Source organism: Pleurodeles waltl, chromosome 3_1 (assembly GCF_031143425.1).
Source record: "Pleurodeles waltl isolate 20211129_DDA chromosome 3_1, aPleWal1.hap1.20221129, whole genome shotgun sequence".
In the NCBI taxonomy this organism is placed as follows: Eukaryota; Metazoa; Chordata; class Amphibia; order Caudata; family Salamandridae; genus Pleurodeles; species Pleurodeles waltl.
Window position 1 is genome coordinate 1,765,623,381 of NC_090440.1, and position 20,895 is coordinate 1,765,644,275.

Genomic DNA, 20,895 nt, shown 5'->3' on the forward strand with positions numbered 1-20,895 from the left:
AGGCTGCAGGCACCAAATGGTCATGACAAGAAAATGTCAACTTTCTAAAAGTGCATTTTCAGAATTGTGACTTCATCCAAATCCAACTTTGACATTAGAGTTCTAAATTACAGTTCTTTAGAGACTAAACTCAACTCCCCTACCTGCTCCCAGTTGAATGTTATCACTTATTAAATGTAATGAGGTAAATAAATGTAATTTGGGAGAAGCAGGCCTTCCTGTAGTGAAAAATTAATTTAAGAGTTTTCACTACCAGGACAATTAAAAGACAAAAGTTCACACCCAAATTTTTAAATACACTGCACCGTGCCCTATGGCTTTTTAGGACCCACCGTAGGGGTGACATATGTACTAAAAAGGAAGGTTGGGGCCTTGTAGAAGGTTTTTTGCCAGGTCGAAATGGCAGTTTTAAAACTGCACACAGGCTGCAATTGTAGGCCTGAAACATGTTTAAAGGGACTACTGTGAATGGGTGGCACAATCAGTGCCGTTGGCCTACCAGTAGCATTTCATTTACAGGCCCTGGCTGCTGGTAGTTCCACTTTAATAGGGACTTGCAAGTAAATTAAAGTTTGGGGGTGACCCTTCAGAGAAGGCCGGTTCAACACATAGGTTTCCATTCTACTTATTCTTTTATTCTTTAGAGTATACCTCATGAATTGCTGCATGGTCAATAAACATTTTGGCCTAGATTTAAGAAGAGAGGCGCTTCAAAACATGAACATAAAACACCACTTTTCTTGTGCCCCATTGTGACCCCTTACCGCCACCATATGTGCGTCGTATTAATGATATGGTGCAAGTTAGGATGAATAAAGTCATAATTTCTGATGCTATTGTGGTACTTTGCAGGATTAGCGCTAAGAATTTTGGCACTAATCCTACAAAGTACTTAGAGGCCCCTTATAAACAATGGTGTGCCTCAGTTTAACACCTGAACTGAGCAGGTGTTCAAAATGATGAGAAAACTGACGAAGTGGAATCTCATAGATTCCACTGCACCATTTTTCTGGGTCTCCTAATGGAGGAACGACCCCCCTTGCATACATTATGCGGTGCACAGGCATAATGTGGCGCAAGGGTCTACAAAGTGGCTCAGTGCGTGCATTGCACCACTTTGTAAATTTGGCGCAGGCCTTTTTGCAGACCTAACACCACAGCGTAAAAAAAAATGACGGTAAGGTGGTGCTAGGTGGCGTTAGACCCGTCTTAAATTTGGGCCTATATATCTCTCACCCCATTATGTTAGTTTTGTAATTTACCAATCAAGATACTACTTGCAATTTTTCCCTACTCATTATAATTTGATTTGAGTTTTTTGGGAAAGGCATAGGCAATCTACACTGTGTACCCTTGATGAAATTGGAATTTTGTCTTTTTTATAGAAATATATTGTAGGAAGTTGGCTCTGTATGCACTATTTCAAAGTAAGGAATAGAATGCACAGAGTCCAAGGGTTCCCCTTAGAGGTAAGATAGTGGCAAAAAGAGATAATACTAATGCTCTATTTTGTGGTAGTGTGGTCGAGCAGTAGGCTTATCAAAGGAGTAGTGTTAAGCATTTGTTGTACATACACACAGGCAATAAATGAGGAACACACACTCAGAGACAAATCCAGCCAATAGGTTTTGTTATAGAAAAATATCTTTTCTTAGTTTATTTTAAGAACCACAGGTTCAAATTCTACATGTAATATCTCATTTGAAAGGTATTGCAGGTAAGTACTTTAGGAACTTTGAATCATTACATTAGCATGTATACTTTTTACATAAAACACAATAAGCTGTTTTAAAAGTGGACACAGTGCAATTTTCAAAGTTCCTGGGGAGGTAAGTTTTTGTTAGTTTTTGTCAGGTAAGTAAATCACTTACAAGTCTCAGGTTTGGGTCCAAGGTAGCCCACCGTTGGGGGTTCAGAGCAACCCCAAAGTTACCACACCAGCAGCTCAGGGCCGGTCAGGTGCAGAGGTCAAAAAGGTGCCCAAAACGCATAGGCTTCAATGGAGAGAAGGGGGTGCCCCGGTTCCGGTCTGCCAGCAGGTAAGTACCCGCGTCTTCGGAGGGCAGACCAAGGGGGTTTTGTAGGGCACCGGGGGGGACACAAGTTAGCACAAAAAGTACACCCTCAGCAGCGCGGGGGCGGCCGGGTGCAGTGTGCAAACACGCGTCGGGTTTTCAATGGTTTCTTATGAGAGATCAAGGGATCTCTTCAGCGTTGCAGGCAGGCAAGGGGGGGGCTCCTCGGGGTAGCCACCAACTGGGCAAGGGAGAGGGCCTCCTGGGGGTCACTCCTGCACAGGAGTTCCGTTCCTTTAGGTACTGGGGGCTGCGGGTGCAGGGTCTTTTCCAGCCGTCGGGAAATGGAGTTCAGGCAGTCGCGGTCAGGGGGAGCCTCGGGATTCCCTCTGCAGGCGTCGCTGTGAGGGCTCAGGGGGGACAATTTTGGTTACTCACGGACTCGGAGTCGCCGGAGGGTCCTCCCTGAGGTGTTGGTTCTCCACCAGTCGAGTCGGGGTCGCCGGGTGCAGTGTTGCAAGTCTCACGCTTCTTGCGGGGAGTTGCAGGGGTCTTTAAATCTGCTCCTTCGAAACAAAGTTGCAGTCTTTTTGGAGCAGTACCGCTGTCCTCGGGAGTTTCTTGGTCTCTTGGAAGCAGGGCAGTCCTCTGAGGATTCAGAGGTCGCTGGTCCTGGAGAAAGCGTAGCTGGAGCAGGGTTCTTTAGAAGGCAGGAGACAGGCCGGTAGGACTGGGGCCAAAGCAGTTGGTGTCTTCTTTCTTCTTCTGCAGGGGTTTTCAGCTCAGCAGTCTTCTTCTTCGGTAAGTTGCAGGAATCTAAATTCTTAGGTTCAGGGGAGCCCTTAAATACTAAATTTAAGGGCGTGTTTAGGTCTGGGGGTTAGTAGCCAATGGCTACTAGCCCTGAGGGTGAGTACACCCTCTTTGTGCCTCCTCCCAAGGGGAGGGGGTCACATCCCTAATCCTATTGGGGGAATCCTCCATCTGCAAGATGGAGGATTTCTAAAAGTTGGAGTCACTTCAGCTCAGGACACCTTAGGGGCTGTACTGACTGGCCAGTGACTCCTCCTTGTTTTTCTCATTATTTTCTCCGGCCTTGCCGCCAAAAGTGGGGGCCGGGGCCGGAGGGGGCGGGCAACTCCACTAGCTGGAGTGTCCTGCGGTGCTGGCACAAAGGGGTGAGCCTTTGAGGCTCACTGCCAGGTGTGACAGCTCCTGCCTGGGGGAGGTGTTAGTATCTCCACCCAGTGCAGGCTTTGTTACTGGCCTCAGACTGACAAAGGCACTCTCCCCATGGGGCCAGCAACATGTCTCTAGTGTGGCAGGCTGCTGGAACCAGTCAGCCTACACAGATAGTTGGTTAAGGTTTCAGGGGGCACCTCTAAGGTGCCCTCTGGGGTGTATTTTACAATAAAATGTACACTGGTATCAGTGTGCATTTATTGTGCTGAGAAGTTTGATACCAAACTTCCCAGTTTTCAGTGTAGCCATTATGGTGCTGTGGAGTTCGTGTAAAACAGACTCCCAGACCATATACTCTTATGGCTACCCTGCACTTACAATGTCTAAGGTATTGCTTAGACACTGTAGGGGCACAGTGCTCATGCACTGGTGCCCTCACCTATGGTATAGTGCACCCTGCCTCAGGGCTGTAAGGCCTGCTAGAGGGGTGACTTATCTATACCTGCATAGGCAGTGAGAGGCTGGCATGGCACCCTGAGGGGAGTGCCATGTCGACTTACTCGTTTTGTTCTCACCAGCACACACAAGCTGGCAAGCAGGGTGTCTGTGCTGAGTGAGGGGTCTCCAGGGTGGCATAAGATATGCTGCAGCCCTTAGAGACCTTCCTTGGCATCAGGGCCCTTGGTACCAGGGGTACCACTTACAAGGGACTTATCTGGATGCCAGGGTGTGCCAATTGTGGAATCAAAAGTACAGGTTAGGGAAAGAACACTGGTGCTGGGACCTGGTTAGCAGGCCTCAGCACACTTTCAATTCAAAACATAGCATCAGCAAAGGCAAAAAGTCAGGGGGTAACCATGCCAAGGAGGCATTTCCTTACTATATATGTTGCTGGGTTTAGCTATGGGTATGACACCTGTTTCCACTACATACGACTGCATAGGGAAGATGGGCTACTAGTTAGAAAAGAGCAAACACTGCTGTTAAAAATGTGTTTTCTTTTACTATACTTTTACTATTCCTCTTGTTCCTAAAGGCTGAGAAGATGGTGTTCTTAATACAACAGGCCTTTTGCTGTTGCCATTTTTAGTACAGCAAACATTTTTTGCACAATATTTTTCCCATTTTTCCCAAAAAAGCATAATTTTGCCAAATGTTGGCTATTTTCTTGGTCCCCTGCGGGGGAAATCCACAACTCTTGGATACCTTTATAACTCCAAAGAGGTGGGAAATAAGTATGTAAATTTGGCCTGGATCTTTTCTGTGCAAAAAAAAGCTAACGAAGCCTGGGCCTGAAATGCCTAAAATTCCACTACTGGCGGTGAAAAAACCTCAGCTGTTATGGAGTTAAATGTTTTATGCAAATTTGTAACTTCCCACTTGATGCCCCCGTTTATTGAAAATGCTCTCTTAATTCCATGCAAGGTCTGAGTTGCACAATACAGCACAATACAATACATTATTGTAAGTATATTATGATTTTTGTCTATCATAAGATAATATCCCCACGTGGGAGTAGAATTTACAGGGAGCAGCCGAGTAGGTGATACTGGCAAAGGATGCAAGTGAGTCAGAAGGATGGAGTGAAATTTGGTGTTACTGTAGTCTTTGGGCTTGGTCACTGGTGATGCCCCTTTGTGTTGCTCCCACAGGATGATATAGCTGTTTATGGCAACTAGGCAGACTGCGAGTGATGTTTCCTGTCTATTAGCTGTATTTTTTTTTTGCAGGGAACTTCACGACTTATAGCAAACAGGCAGCTGGTCGCACACTCTCAAGATCCTGCAGAACACAATACTTAGTTGTGGTCCCAGCTATGGAATGTCTGTCTGTTACGAAACAATAAAGGCTGTCCTGGTTATTCAAGGTTACAGTCTCAATGGGTTAGTAGGCCTCGATAGACTGTTTAGAGCCTGGAAATGATCACAGTTTCAAGCAAGGTGGTACATTTCAGACGCTCAAAGAATCCTGCCATTCACAGACAAAAACATCAGATTTATTTTTATATAACTAAAGAAAGGTTTGTATATTCAAACAAGATGCTCTGGAGCTTCAAAGAGAGAAAAATACATTTTAAATCATCAGGGCCAACCTAAGATAGGAAATAAAAAAAAGGGGATTTTACTTGCCATTTGGTACATGTCCAGTGTATGCAGAAGTGACCGGATCTCTCTCTTTCTCTCTCTCATGCACACACACACATATATACCCTCTCACCCACCCCCTGACTTCCTCCACCCCTTTCTGTCTGCCTGTCTCACAGTCCTTCTACCTCTCCCTTCCTCTTCTTTTCTGCTCCCTCTGTGGATTTTAAGGTATATAATTTCATCTACTGTGCTTTTTAGTGGGTGTGGTGCAAGCTCTATCTGTTAGTGGGGCTTTCTTGTTTTAAGTGAGGTGGCCGGTAGTCATTACCCATGTACCACAATCCACATTGCACCTCAGAACAGTAACTGTCAACTGTGACCCCAATACATGAAGTTAGGAAAAGGTAGTCGCCTGAGGGACGAGGTACATTTCTACATACAGCTTCTTTATAGAAATCGTAACAACAGCTATTTTGGGCATCTAAGAAACATCGCCCCCCAGGACAAGGGTTATATCAGGCAATCAAGCGGGTAAAATTATTAAATGGCAAAAGCTCAGTTGAGACTTTCGGTTTCACAATCAGAATCTTTTTTCCCTCCTGATGCCTGAGAAAAAGCTTCAGTGATAGATATAAGGTCAGGCGCCTTTCTTCTCCTGGTAAGCCCACCTGCTGGGCCTCTCAGAGGGTGCATATGCTTTTAGGTGCAGGCTGCAACTGAATTGGAACATGGTCACACGGACTTTGGGACAGGGATTCAGGCACAATGGTACTGGGTATACAGTGACAATAAGAGACACATATACTGGAAGACAACACAAACTCTGGATCACCAAAAACACGTTGCTTTGCTCAAGCTAGCTTGTACATCATAGTACCTCTGAAGGAGAGACAGAGATTGCAATAGAGTCACATTTGCAGCAGGGTTACGAGCCACTCACATGAACTACAGGTGGTTAGATAGGGCGATGATAATCCCTGAATCCCAATGAGAACTGGCAGGGCAACAATGAAGAACACACTGCAACCCTGAGAGTTTCCAATGGGAAGAGAGTGTTGAGATGAGAGCGAAAGAGAGAAATACCAGGACTTTTGTGTTTTCAGATTTCTCTACTCCAGGCACCGCTGGGCTCAAGGATATCTGGATTCTGGTTCTCTAGTCAGGATACTGCCAGCCAGGATACTGCCAGTCAGGATTATTCAGATGCAAGGGTCTGGACTTGGATTTCCCTGTAATGAAACCACCTTTAAAAAAGGAAGAACTAATCAGATCGTTGGTACTAACTAATGTCAAATCAATTTACAAATAATTCACACTACAAACATTATCCAATATGATTCAATAATTATCTAGGCATTATCATGAACTGGAATTATCATGTACAAGGATTTCAGTGAGAGAAAATAACTGGGTTAGTCACAACAAAACTACTTCAAATTCTTCAGTAGTTAAAGAGTTCAAGGTTCATATGCAAATATGCAATGGCAATCAGATTATAGTTCTCAGTTCTCCCTAAAGTCTTTAGAACACCAACATCAGATTCTGATTGAGAAAACACGGATTGAAAATCAACTATGAGCATAAGATTCAGGAAGGAGCAGCTATCACAAGAAATACAACTTTTCTCTAATGTTTTTTCAGTCATAAAATTGAGCCGAATATTATTGTTGGGTTTAGATAAGTTAGATTATTCAGCGCTGATCAAGATCCCAAATTAAACAGAAAATCTTGTGTCACTATATTTGGGATGACTCATGTCTTTTTTGCCAGCTCAAGATGAATTGCAAGCTGCCTGCCTTTTACAGGTACTGTGGTAACTGCGGAGAAGATTGGAAATACTAGGTCGGAACTCAGGAAGCACATCAATGCGAAGAGAAGCCTGTCACAGTGAAATTATGGATGCCGCTGCAAAAGGAGGGATGCCAAAGACTGGAGACAAGTAAGCTTTGCTTCCAAGCTAAAGGAGGCTACATGGATTTAATCTGAAATGCTGGCATTTATAGCCATCTCGAACCATGTGCAGGGAAACACATGGGGAAAACAGAGGAACTTGTTAGTCATTATTGTAATTGCACATGTTTCTCAACTGTCTTTTTCCATTAGGAGGATCAGTGAAAGAACCAGAAGTTGACATGTGCTACCTGGATTACCTGGACAAGGCCCAGGTGGTTGTAGACAATTAACATGTGCTTCCTGAATTACCTGGGTGAGGCCCAGGTGTTCAGACGTGATCTTGGCATCAATCATTGGTCTAGATCTGCTTTAAACATTGCTATTATTTTAAGAGCTGAATTGCCAAGTTACACAAGGTTTTAAAGACATAACATATTTCAGACTGGACTAAGAAATTGAAGACTGACAATCCAAACAAAAAATAATAAAACTACATGTCATAGCAACCATACATACAACAATAACATTTAGTATTTAGTAATAAATCTAAAAAATACTAATCATCAAACCAAGGAAAAATAATGAACACAGTCCATGATAAGTGATTTTTGCTGAGAGATTTCTAATTATTAGTGTACTTCATTTAAAGGGAGATGCTGCTTTTAATTGCAAAGTTCAGCCAGTGTTGAAATCTGTAAATCCTGGTAAAGTCCATCCAAGGAAAGTATTATTTCAAATTGTACAGCTTAATTAAAACATTCAGCCCAGCCAAGTTTTGAGCGATTTAGATATCCAGCAGGATTTATCACTCCGTAGTGATTTCAAACCAAAGTCTATTTTTACACCTACAATGTCAGGTGATAATGCTATAGATATATTTAATAAACTGGTTGTTGATGATTTAAACAAACTTGAACAAAAAATACTTGCTGGCAAATCGCACATCACATCCAACATAACTAAAGAAGAAAGAGAGGCTTTGCGTACCTTGTCCAATAACCAAACATTGGTTATCAAAGAAGCGGACAAGGGAGGGAATATAGTTATTATGGACAGAGCCTTGTATGTCAAAGAGATCAACAGACAGTTGGCTGATCAGACAGCCTATACCAAATTAATGGGCAATCCACTACCTCAGATTGTTCGTGATTTGGAGGTTTTATTAAAAGGTTGGTTGGATCAATGTCTAATATCTGATTTGGAGTATAAATATATTTTCAATAAACATCCTAAGGCACCTTGTATATACATATTGCCCAAGATACATAAACACAAAACCAATCCCCCGGACAGACCAATCATATCAGGAATTGACTCACCAACGGAAGCACTTTCAGAATACATAGATAGCTTCTTGCAACCATTTGTAACAAATTTACCATCATACTTACAAGACACACGGGATGTTCTGATCAAATTAGAGGACGTTATGTGGTCCTCTGAAATGACATGGGTTACAATGGATGTCAGTTCACTATATACATGTATACCTAAGACGAGGTTTGCAGGCCATTCGTTACTTTCTGTCTAATTGTTCAGCTTCCTTTTTGGAACATACTGACATGCTACTTGAAATGATTGACTTCATATTGGAAAATAATGTATTCATTCATGAAGGCATATGGTTTAAACAGGCACAAGGAGTTGCCATGGGTTCACAATTCTCCCCATCGTATGCCAACCTATATATGGGCCTCTATGAGAAGATACACATTTGGTCACATGGTCCCCTGGCGTTCACAGAACATATTTTTTTCTGGGGACGGTACATCAACGATATATTAATGATCTGGACGGGACCTGAATCGACATTATTAGAATTTCTGATTTATATCAATACTAATGATTTCAACATAGTAATGACATATGAGTATAACAAAAAACGAGTGCAATTTCTTGACTTGGATATATTTATTGAAAATAACCAAGTTCACTATGTGTATAGTAATGCTATATTACATGCAACAAGCTCTCATCCCAAAACCCAATAGAATGCTATCCCTTTCGGGAAAATGATTTGTGTGAAACGAAACTGTAGCAAGGAAGAGCTTTGTGAAATAGAACTAGACAAACTGGAGAATAGATTCATACATAGGGGCTACTTGCAACAAACTATCAAAGTGGCTAGAAATAAAATCAACAAAATATCTAGATCTTCACTTTTGAAAAAACACAACAAGAGTAGAGATATGTCATCGAAAAAAACAATCTCTTTCTGTACATCGTACAGTCAAAATAGCCAGGACATTTACAATATTCTTCTCAAACATTGGAATGTCCTACATACAGATGACACATTAAAACAGTTATTACCTTCTAGACCAAGAATGATAGACAAAAAAGGTATGAATATTAGAAATTTGGTATGTAGAAGCTATCTGTCTCCAGTGAAGGAAAATCTGAAGACAATTGGCTTTTTTGCTTGTAACAATTGCAATATGTGTAACATAGCCTTACATAAAACTTTCATATTCAATTTCAATTGCAGTAAACCATATAAGATCTTGACCTTTATCAATTGCAATACCAAATTCGTGGTCTATATACTGATATGTGAGTGCAAAAAGATCTACATAGGGAGTACCATCAGACCCTTGAAGGAGAGGGTTCAGGAGCACATGCGTGCATTAAGGAACAATGATGTGTCATCTCCCATAGTTCATCACATTAATAAAGACCATCCTATGACAGAGATTCCTAAATTTAAATGTATGGGTATTAGCCATACCTTGTCTCGTCCTAGGGGTGGGAATCGTGAAATTGCATTGAGAAGAAGTGAGGCTAAGTGGATTATAAGACTCAGAAGTATCAAGTATGGTATGCATTTGGATCATGAAATGCACTATTTCCTATAAAGATATTCTATACTTGAAGCAATGGGATATCTATATGGACTGTATATGAACTGTTGTGCTGAGTATTTTAGAACTACACCCCAACAATCATATGTATGGATTTATTCATTGTTATAATATGGAATGTGTAGCCTTACCAACATGATGAATTGCCACTCCACTCATGTCTTCTTCTCTGTATGTGTATGATATGGAATCATTAGGTATTCTACCAATTTGACGGTTTACTATATTTTTTAGTTTCATCAATATGTGATGAAATATGGATATAAACACATTTTTCAGATTTGAATCATTCTAAATTTTCATGGCACTTACAGACATACCATGTGTGTCTATAGTTGTGGTATTTTTTGCAGTTGGACATTTAATTATGGCGTATTTTCCGTGTAGACATATGGTTTTTTAAAGTGGTACACGCCCGAATACGACCGAATACAATAATAAAATTGTATAGTCCCCTGTCTATTTCTATTCCCGTTAACTAAACAGGCGTGGCAAATACGTCAGGCCTGATTTAAAGATGAGCGCGTGAAATCAAATGAAGACGTCTATATTGTTTGAGCTTTAGACGGGTTGTAATTTTTTGGTTTTTTTCCTCCTTATGAGGACAATCATTGCTTCAGGTCAGAAATGGCAGCCATTACGACGGTGCAGACATGCTGTCGGTTTTGTCGGGAACGTGAAACAAACTCAAACGGTAATACGTGGCTCGGTATCTAATACATTTCGGGATGCTCTCTGGACAGGAATTTATATAGCGGCTTGGTCAAATTGTGGATGAATGTCTGTCCCGCCAATTTTTTTTGTTGTTGGTTTTTTTTTCTCTTTTAAAATTGACAAACATTGGCCGTGCACTATTCCCTCTGTGGGGTTTCACATAAGAGGTTAAGTTTGTATGAGGGATTGTATACTCTATCAGACTGTGGATTTGATGTGGTGTTAGCCTGTGACTAGTATATACTACTGTATTAATATAATTATTTTTGGAGATATTTTAGAGTCACTTCTTGTTTACTTTGTGAGGAGCCTTGTTAAGGTGAATGGGGTGTTACCTGGCTTAACGTTTTGGTCGGCTTGTTTTAAGAATAACCATCAGAACTGACTTATGCATACAGGTTAGCAGTTATAATGTGTCTGCGGTCTGGAGTGATTTTGAACTTGATATGTTACAAATTGTAGTAAGACATTACATAGCATACGGATGTAACACAATACTTCATTGAACTCCTACCACATATGTGATGCAATATTACTACAACACCAACACAAACACTTAGAGAGACACAGACATTGAGACAGGGAGACCTGTGCATTAAGACAGTCAATACACCTACAGTGGGAAAGGGAGTATTCGGAGAGAGAAGCACAATGACACCTCGACAATGTATGCACATGCATTGGGAAAGGGAATACCCCAAAACTGACACAGGTAAAACTGAACTCCTTAACAAGAAATACACTGACACTGGGTCTGGGGACATAGGATCTACTTACAATGGAATCAAGAGGCATGATCACTAACATAATGAAAGGAGATATAGGTGCCCACTGCTGCAGGAGAGCATAGATATATGGCTACTGACACACAGAAAGGAGAGTGTGTGCGCGCGCACACACACACACACACACCCTTGAAACACAAAACCCACTGATCACATTTACACTGGCTGGGTGAAAGACTGTACCATCCTGCAGACCTCCAGGCATTGTGCAGACCCTTTCCCTTCCACCAGCAGACAGCAGTTGGTCACAGAGACAAAGGCCATAGAAATGGTGAATTACAGAACCTTGTAAGATGGAATGACCTTCTCATTATCTTTCCATTTTTTTCTTGTCTAATTCACCATCTTATTAGCTGATCTCCATCTCTCTTAACAGCCATTCAAAATATGTTTGGGTGAAAAGTCCCAAAACAATATTTAACCATTTTTTAGATATCCCCATTGTTTCAGGTGTTTGTGATATGTTGAGACCTCTTGTTTTGCTTTAAAACTGTTGGATTTGACTTCCACTCTCCTTTGTCTGCAGTATTGACTAATCACACCTGCACACCTCGCTTTTTCTTCTAACATTTCAACTGAAGACCTCAATCCACAAACCAATTGTTCCGCCTTCCTTCATTTTTCAACTGAAAATCTCCCTCTTCCCATCCGCGTTCTTCCCGTTTTTCATCTACCGATCTCCCAGTTCTAAATGTTCAACTGCAGATTTTCGTCCACTCTCTTTCAAATGCAGCCCTTCATGCTCCCACCTCCAAATCTCTCTCCTTTTCAGTTGAAGTCCCTGATCCACCCAACTCTTGATTACAGTCCTTTATTCTCCCACATACAACTTCTGTCCTACCATTCCAAAACAACTCCTTTCTCAGAACTTTGAGCTGTAGACTGCCTCCTACCAGTTTTTTAGTGTAGATCTCTGTCTTCTGAACTTTTGTCTGCAAGCCTCATTTAACTCTTCGTATGACTGTATGCCTCTTGCAGTCTTCCTATATTTTTTTATCTTTCACCTATAGGCCTCCCTCACACACCCACTATTCTGCTACTGGCCTCCATCCTCTCACCTTCAAATCTCCCAATCAGCCATTGGTTAATTGTCTGCATCTGCGATTCCAGGCAACAAGAAAGAGCTCAATGTGTGTCCCAGTGTTTTCTCTCCTTTATGCATGGCACACTCCTTAATATCTGGGTTGCCTCAGAAAATCCTGCCCTGTCACTTGGTTCTGGGGTGAAGCCTCCTGACAGGAGGTATAGAGGGGTTGTATGTTGCGTAATTGATCATTGTAAATGCCTCTTTCTTACTGCACTTTACCTTAGATGGATTCTGTTTTGTATTGATGCTGTTCAGTAATATTTGTGCATTTCTTTCTTACTGTCAAAACATGTCAACTATGCCACACTGCAAGCCCATTTCAAGGGACGCAGTCTTAGAATGTTGAGCTTCTATGAACATCATTTAAGGTAAAATTGGGCGTTCCTCTTTAGACTCATCTATGCTCACAATCTCTGCTTGTGCATTCATTGTGGGGCCACAAATCTTGTAGAAAGGCTGCCTGGATTTGTACAAGCTAGTGGTGGATGTTTACTATCAACTGTATGTAAACTGGTGATGCACGCTCGTCCCAATTCAAGTAATTCTTGACAGAGACGCATTCTGTGAAAGAAAATATTAAGTATTGTGAAAGGTTTAAAGGATATGCATTTTTGATACTTATCTGATTCTTCCAGCATCTCACCCCTCTCACTCAGCCAAAATAAGAGTCTTGTTTCTGTTATTTAAATTAATTAGGCACTTTCCACACCTCGGAATGATGGGAGGGAAATGTAGTATATTTGCATGCTTCCCACACCCTGAGCTACAAGGCTTGGAATGTGCTGTATTTCCCCACAAACAATCTGCTAGTTTTACTTCACACAATTTGTGGAGAATGTTATATTACTGTACAAGCTGTTTGGAATATAGCCCTAAGGCGGTTTCGAAAATCTTTCCAATTTTTGTACATAGGCAATAATCAGTAGGTACGCAGTTTCAGGTGCTTGGACAGTTATAAGGGTGCCAATGTCTTATTTTGTCCCATGCAAATGAGGAAAAATCTTTGCCTCTTTTTCCATGCAATGTTACAGATGCATTAGAGGTGCACTAGCTTTTGAGCCACAAAGAGTTGGCACAGTCAATATGCCCTCAAACAGTTACTCTTGCAAGATTGGAAAGGGGTCCCATGGCCCTCCATCCCCCATATGCCCCTGCAGACGGGAACAGTTACTCAATATACCCACCTACAGGGGGGACTATCAGCCATATGTATGAACACTTTTCCCCATAGACACAGAATGGGTAAAAACCTTTGCTACATCTGGAACTATGTTCGGCTTTAAAGTGCAAACTGGTTGCTTCTTGCACTAGGAAATACAGAGCGGCTGCTCCAAACAGCCTGTCTGGCTTTTGCCAGTGTACGAGTTCACAGCTGCCTGGAGGCTTTTCCACACAGATGTCTGTGCGGGCATTTTTGCACAGACGTTGATAGATGAACTTCACTTGAGAGTTAGCTTTCTGCGACAAATGTTTGGGCTTTTCTTCACAGTCGGTGGTGGGTGAACACCAATTCACCTGATGCTGGAGAGCATGAGGGAATCAGCTTGTCTTCCATGAGCAGCCTGTACATCGCACAGATGTGAGGCTTCTATGTAGTAGCAGCGACTCTTACCTTGGACAATAAATGCACTTCCACTTTCCCCAAAAACAGAGGAACAGTAAGCAGTGAAGATTACGATTTCAGAGGTTTAAGGTTTTCGTTTGCTCGAGGTGAGCTTTATTGGGCATAAAGGAAGATGATGTAATGTTAGTTTTCTAGAAAGATTAGGGGACATTTCCAAGAACATAAAATAAGATTTTTTTTGTTTCTTTGTTTTGTTTGAAATTTAAAGAAACATCTGATATATACGTAGCATGTCTTCTGTATAGTGAGCAAGGGAAATGAAACCAAATTATGAAATTCTGTTTTGGTGTGAAGTGCAGAACGATAATAAAAATAAAAGAGCAGGATGGCCACAGGTAGGGCTAACAATAGGCTTTCAAGGATTTACACACTGCAGACAATGTCACCGGAGGAGGAATTGGAAATATAGGGGACACTACAGCTAAAGCTTTACAAACTAAAAAAACTATGAAAACATGAAATTGATAGATGGTGGTAAGGGAACACTCTCCAACAGTACCCGGATGTCGATAGGGTCCCTTGGGCCTTAGAATCTATAGGGTTCCAACACATGGAAGCCTTAGTGATGAGCTTTTAAAGGAGTGGACACAAAATAGCAGGGACTGCTCCAAAGGGATGAATAGAATCCTAATCAAACAGACATGGAAATATGATAGTATAATGAAACAAGTTGAAAATCTAGAGGAGTTAGAGTTCCATGGGAAAACACAAGAAGTCAATCCATTCAAAGAAAATATGGAAACAGAGATACAAAGATATGAAGATCAAATACAGAGATGAAAATATTGGAGGTTGTTTCGAGAAACCAAGCTGTCTATAAGAACGGACGGGTCCTCAAATTTGCCAAGAAGTATGATCATGGGGCCCAAACCATGAAACCTAGACAGACATCACGGGAGCAAGGTGGCGGTGCGTCAGAGGATAGCTCAGTTATGAGGTCAGACATAGAATCAGACACAGCAAAAATGCCAATAGCACCCACGGGAACTACTGCACCACTCCTGTAGTTGAAGTGGCACATTTAAATAAGCACAGGGTGATGCAACAAGGAAGGCAAGTAGCACCCAGATATGCCAAAATAGGAAATAGAAACAAGCCAACCAAAGGAATGGTAAGAGGAAGAGGGTAAGAAGAGGAAACAAATCCAGGAGGGGTAGAACCAAAAACAATTCCCAGACAGAATGAATTTGACTGACAAAAAGGGTATGAAGGAGAAATTGGAAATATTGAGTTTGGGACTATCTTTCTTCCCTTCAGCAAAATTTTATTACACCAAGACAAGAACTGACCTATTTAATTTTGTCCACAAATTAAAGTTGGAAAAAGCACATGCACTGCCCAGGAACAAAATTACTGTTGAAACATACACCATTCCCATTGACAACACTAATGTATGGACGGTAAAAGATGCAGAAGGATTATGTGGTGCATATGATTTTGATCAAAACATGGATAACTTCCAGAACCAAGACCTCAGGAGAGATTCGAACACAATCATTGAAACATTAAATAAGATGGGCTTGAAGACCAACCTGAGCAGTGGGATGGAATTTCAATGCAGTTGAAATGCATCCTGACATTGCCATATGATTCGGTTGATGGCTTTCAAGGGATAGCAAGTAAGCAACTGAAACACCTAAGGAGATGATCACTAAACAAATACAATAAGAAGTGCAACCTGAATTGGTTTCAATATAAAACATTACAACTCCTAATATCAAGGGAAGACTGCGTAATAAAACCATCCGTTAAAAGTAGTAATGTGGTTCTATGAAGGAAAGAACTATGGGCCTCATTACGAGGTTGGCGGGCCGACCATCAACCCACCAGCCCCATGGAGAGGAGACCACTGCGGAGCTGGCGGTCTTCCCCTCAGACCGATTACAAAGTTTCCACTGGGTTGACCAACCGAAACCTCTGAAATCAGAGGTTTCAATCAGTTAGCTCAGTGGAAACCGTGTGACACCTCATGGAGCGGAGGCCAATGCTGTTGCACAGAGGGTGCTCCCAGCACCCTCAGAAGATACACTGTCTGTGTAGCAGCCAGTGTGCATTCCGAGGGTGCTGGGTGGGGGAGCCCAGTGCAGGGGCCTCCTTTTGGCCCCCAGCACTTAGTTTCCGCCATCCTTTTCATGGCGGGGTCCCCCCATGAAAAGGCTGGCGGAAACTGGACTTGTGATCAGCACTATGGTGCTGTACTCTGCGCCGCCATTCCTGAGCCTGACTCCGAATGCCACCACCCTGCCAGGAACCTTGTAGGAACAAGATTCCTGGCAGGGGTGGCGTTCCCCTGCCAGTCTGCCTGCCAGGGTCGTCGGACTACCTTGAGTGCAGCCCAAGTGCAGCACCGAGAGGCTAGCGGTCTCAAGACTGCCCGCCTCGTAATGAGGCACTATGTGTGGAAGACAACCTGATATCAAATAGTGGAAAAATATACCACAAAGATCACATTGAGAAGTACCATGGCAAATGAGGAACTTGGAAGGAAAATGGGACACTCAAATATGAGGAATATATTTTTTTTTTAAACAAATAACCCCAGGTCCTCCACCTTGAGTGCAGCGCTGTGCAGCACAGCGGGGCTGGTGGTCTCAAGACTGCCAGTCTCGTAATGAGGCACTATGTGTGGAACACAACCTGTTTTCAGATAGTGGAAAAAGTTAGGAAACCAATGAAAATGAGCAGACTTTTCTTCCTCATTTAGTATTGTTGGTTATTTTAATGACTTGTCTAATGCTATATGATATCGCTTAGCAGGGGTGTGAAGCATAAATAATTCCCTTATAAAGAATAAGCAAAAAGAGCAAAAGGTGTGATTAAAGTTTCCTTGTATACAATAATGATTGTCATGTTAAGGCTACAGCACAATAAGTAGAAGTGAATACTTGTGTTTGTGTTAGATCCAAACTACAGCTTATATCAAACTACAGTTTATACCTCTGAAAGATGAAGGAACAAACAGCTGTTTAACTTCTCTGTCAGGTAAGGAAGTGTAACTTTATGTAGCCCAGAACTCAATGGAGGGGTGTTCCCACAGTCTAAATCATGTTTTTGCATCCTGCAGGTCACCCTCCCAGCTGTTCCCTTTCCATCCTCCCCTCGCTTCAGACTCTCAAGTGGCTGTGCTGTAATAGTATTCAGAAGTTGGGGTTATCAAGAGGTGGACCCATTTGCGCGTTGCATAATCCCAAAGAGTTTGTCTCACTGACAGGTACGCAAGATGATTGATGAAGTGCTGAAGGTTTTCAGACACTCGCACCTAGTGAAAGATCTGGGTTAAATCTGTTGTTCCTTTGCTCACTATGTCACCCAGGTTTGGACCCAGCCATATGCAAATCAGTCTTGGCCCTGTTCCTCACGGGGACAGTCCAGCCCCAACTGCCAGGCTAGGTCCTCCCTGGACTGGAAACAAGCATCCTAGGACCGGTCTCATGGTATCACCCCTCATCAGCCAGGTAGCTAGCCTGACTCCAGTGGCACATTGAGCAGGGGACTTATGTCTGGGCATACCCTTACCACATAGGGTAGAATAGTAACACAATAGAATGATGGACGGAGTGCTGAAACTTTTCAAACACTCACCCCCAACTTGGTTAAATATATTGTTCTTTTGTTCACCATGCCACCCCAGTTTGGACCCAGCCATATGCAAATCAGTTGTAACCCTGTTTCCCCTGGGAACAGTCCAGCCCCAACTGCCAGGCTAGGTCCTCCCTGGACTAGAAACAAGCATCCTGGGACCGGTTTTGGGGTAGCACCCCTCATCAGACAGGCTAGCTTGAATCCAACGGCACAGTGAGCAAGTGATCCACGTCTGGGCATACCCTTGCCACTTAGGGTGGGCATAGTAACACAACAAGATGATGGACGAAGTGCTGAAACTTTTCAAACACTGATCCTCAGTCACAGACCTCGGTTAAATCCATGGTCCTTTTGCTCACCATGCCACCCACGCTTGAACTCAGCCATACACAATTCAGTCTTGGAAGCAGTCCAACTTGAGCTGCCAGGCCAAGTCTTCCCTGGACCAGAAATAAGCACCCTGGGACCGGTTTCGGAGTATCACCTCTCATCAGCCAGGGTAGCTTGAATCTAGTGGCACAGTGAGCAAGGGACCCATGTCTGAGCATACCCTCGCCACTTAGGGCGGAACATAGCAACACAACAAAATTATGGACAGGGTGTTGACACGTTTCAAACACTCACCCCCAGTCACAGATCTGGGTTAAATTCATCATTCATTTGCATATTTGCCCAGTGAGGAACCAGCCATATGCAAATCAGTCTTGACCCTTTACCCCGTGGGAACAGTCCAGCTCGAACTGCCAGGCGAGGTCCTCCCTAGACGGAAACAAACATCCTGGGACCAGTTTCGGGGTATCACTCCTCATCAGCCAAGTTAGCTTGAATGCAGTGGACGAGTGAGCAAGGGACCCACATCTGGGCCTACCCTTGCCACTTAGGGTAGCCATAGCAACATAACAAGTTGATGGACAGAGTGCTGAAACTTTTCAAACACTCACCCCCAGTCATAGATCTGTCACAGACAATACATGTTGTGTTGCTATGACATGTACATAAGGACAGAAAAAAACCACCAGGATGGCCCATTGTTTCCAACACATGAAGTCTCCTGGAAAGCACATCTATATTTGTGCATCATTATTTATTCCCTTTCAAAGAGGCCTTGCCATTCTATTTCAGCGCAGACTTTTTTAAAAAGATGAATCACATCCCCTGGAAATCCCTCATATGAATTAGTGATAATGGATATCCAGTATAAGGCATAGACAATGCCTGGAGGCAGTAGGTTACTCTTTGAGAGCCAGACCATTGGGACTCTTTGAACATAATGAGATTCTTCAGGGCATGATTAAATTTTGCATAGAGGAAAATCTATGTCTGTTTAATCGGAAATTGTTTAAACAGCTCCAAAGGACAGCCATGGATACCTGTTTCACCCCCCAGCTATGCTAGTTGGTGATGAGCTAGTGGGAGGAGTAGGTGTCCATGGATCCCAATATGGACAGGTTTTATAATTGTGTAAATATCAGATTGTGTTCCATAGACTGCCTCTTCTTAATTTGTGAGGGTTCAGATAAAGTACTACATGAGTTTATAGAATGCCTTAGTAAGAACAACTTAAATTTGGCCTTTACAATCTCTCACAGTAAAACCATGATTGACTTTCTGGATATGCAAATAGAGGTAAAAGGTGACAAACAAGTAACTTTGTTATTGTGGAATGAGACAGCAATAAACACAGTACTGTACACAACTAGCAGTTACCCAGAGCGCATGAAGTTGAATATCCCCTATGGGGAGTTGATAACACCAAAGAGAAACTTAGTATGGAGGCACAGTTCCTGGAAGCATAGGATGAGATGGTGAGGCGATTCAAAGCCAAAGGCTATCCTATGAGAGTCCTAAATACAGCAATAGCTAGGGCTAAATCTAAGGATAAAGGGAGACAGCTGTATGGAGCAGGCATATGAGAGGAAGAGTTTTGCCAAGCTAAAGAGACTATCCCTAAGAAAGTTACAGTGATCACAATGTTTAATAGAGAATCAAAGAAAGTGTCTGAGATCCTAACTAGAAATGTTGAGGTCTTAAAGAATGAACCCACGATTAAGCATGTGTGTGGGATGAGCACCAAGCTTTACATAAAGAAGAAGCATGAATATGAGAGATATGTTGGTACATAGTCACTCCCAGACAGAGAATGTGAAAACATGGCTAGGTACAGAACCTGCTGGTTTTTTCCCTTGTACAATTTGTAAGGCCTGCAAATATAGTCCATCCAGAGCAACATATAGTGTTCCCTTCTAGGAGAAACCATATCAAATACAATACTATGTCATCTGCAAAACAGACTATGTAGTGTTTTGTTTATAATATCCCTGCCCACTATTGTTCATGTCAAAAACGTATCCTAGAGCACACAATGGCTATAACAAGTATAGATCCGAAATATCCAGTGGCGTGCCACTTCCAGACCCGCCATAGAAGTGACTGGACATTGATGCCCTTCTTCGGTCTCAATAGAGACAAGAAACAAGAAAGAGAGGGGGACCAATGCCTGAAGCTACATAGGCTAGAATCAGAATATATCATTAACCTCAGGTACAGTACCATTGAAAATAAGGAAATAAAAGACTTTGTACGGAGTCGTGGAGGTGATGCGTCGCTGGAGCAGGTGTTGCTTTGGTTCCTTTCTGGGACTGGCTGAGGCCTTGGTTTCTTACTGCTAGGCATGGGAGTTGAGGTGTTGGTTCCTTACGGTTGCAGGGGAGGTGATGCGGCATCAGTGGCAATGCATCGGTTTCTTACGACCTGGCTGGGTCCATGAATCCAGTAGGTCAAGATGCAAGGCATCGACTTTGCGGTTTCGCAGTCATACCATGGGGCCGCAGGTGCTGCAGCGGAGTCGTGCTCAACTGTCACGAACGTCGGTGACATGGCACTTGGGACTTGCGTTGTGGCAAGACTTCGGATGTGCTGCGTCGGTATCAGGCTTGCGGCGTCTGTCACGGTCTTTGCACTCAGCAGGGATGGCGGCTCCTGCAGGCAGCAGCATGGAGTCAGACAGCAGTGCCAGTTCCTAAGTCGCTCTGGAGTAGATGTACTTGGTTTCTTCTTGGTTGCAC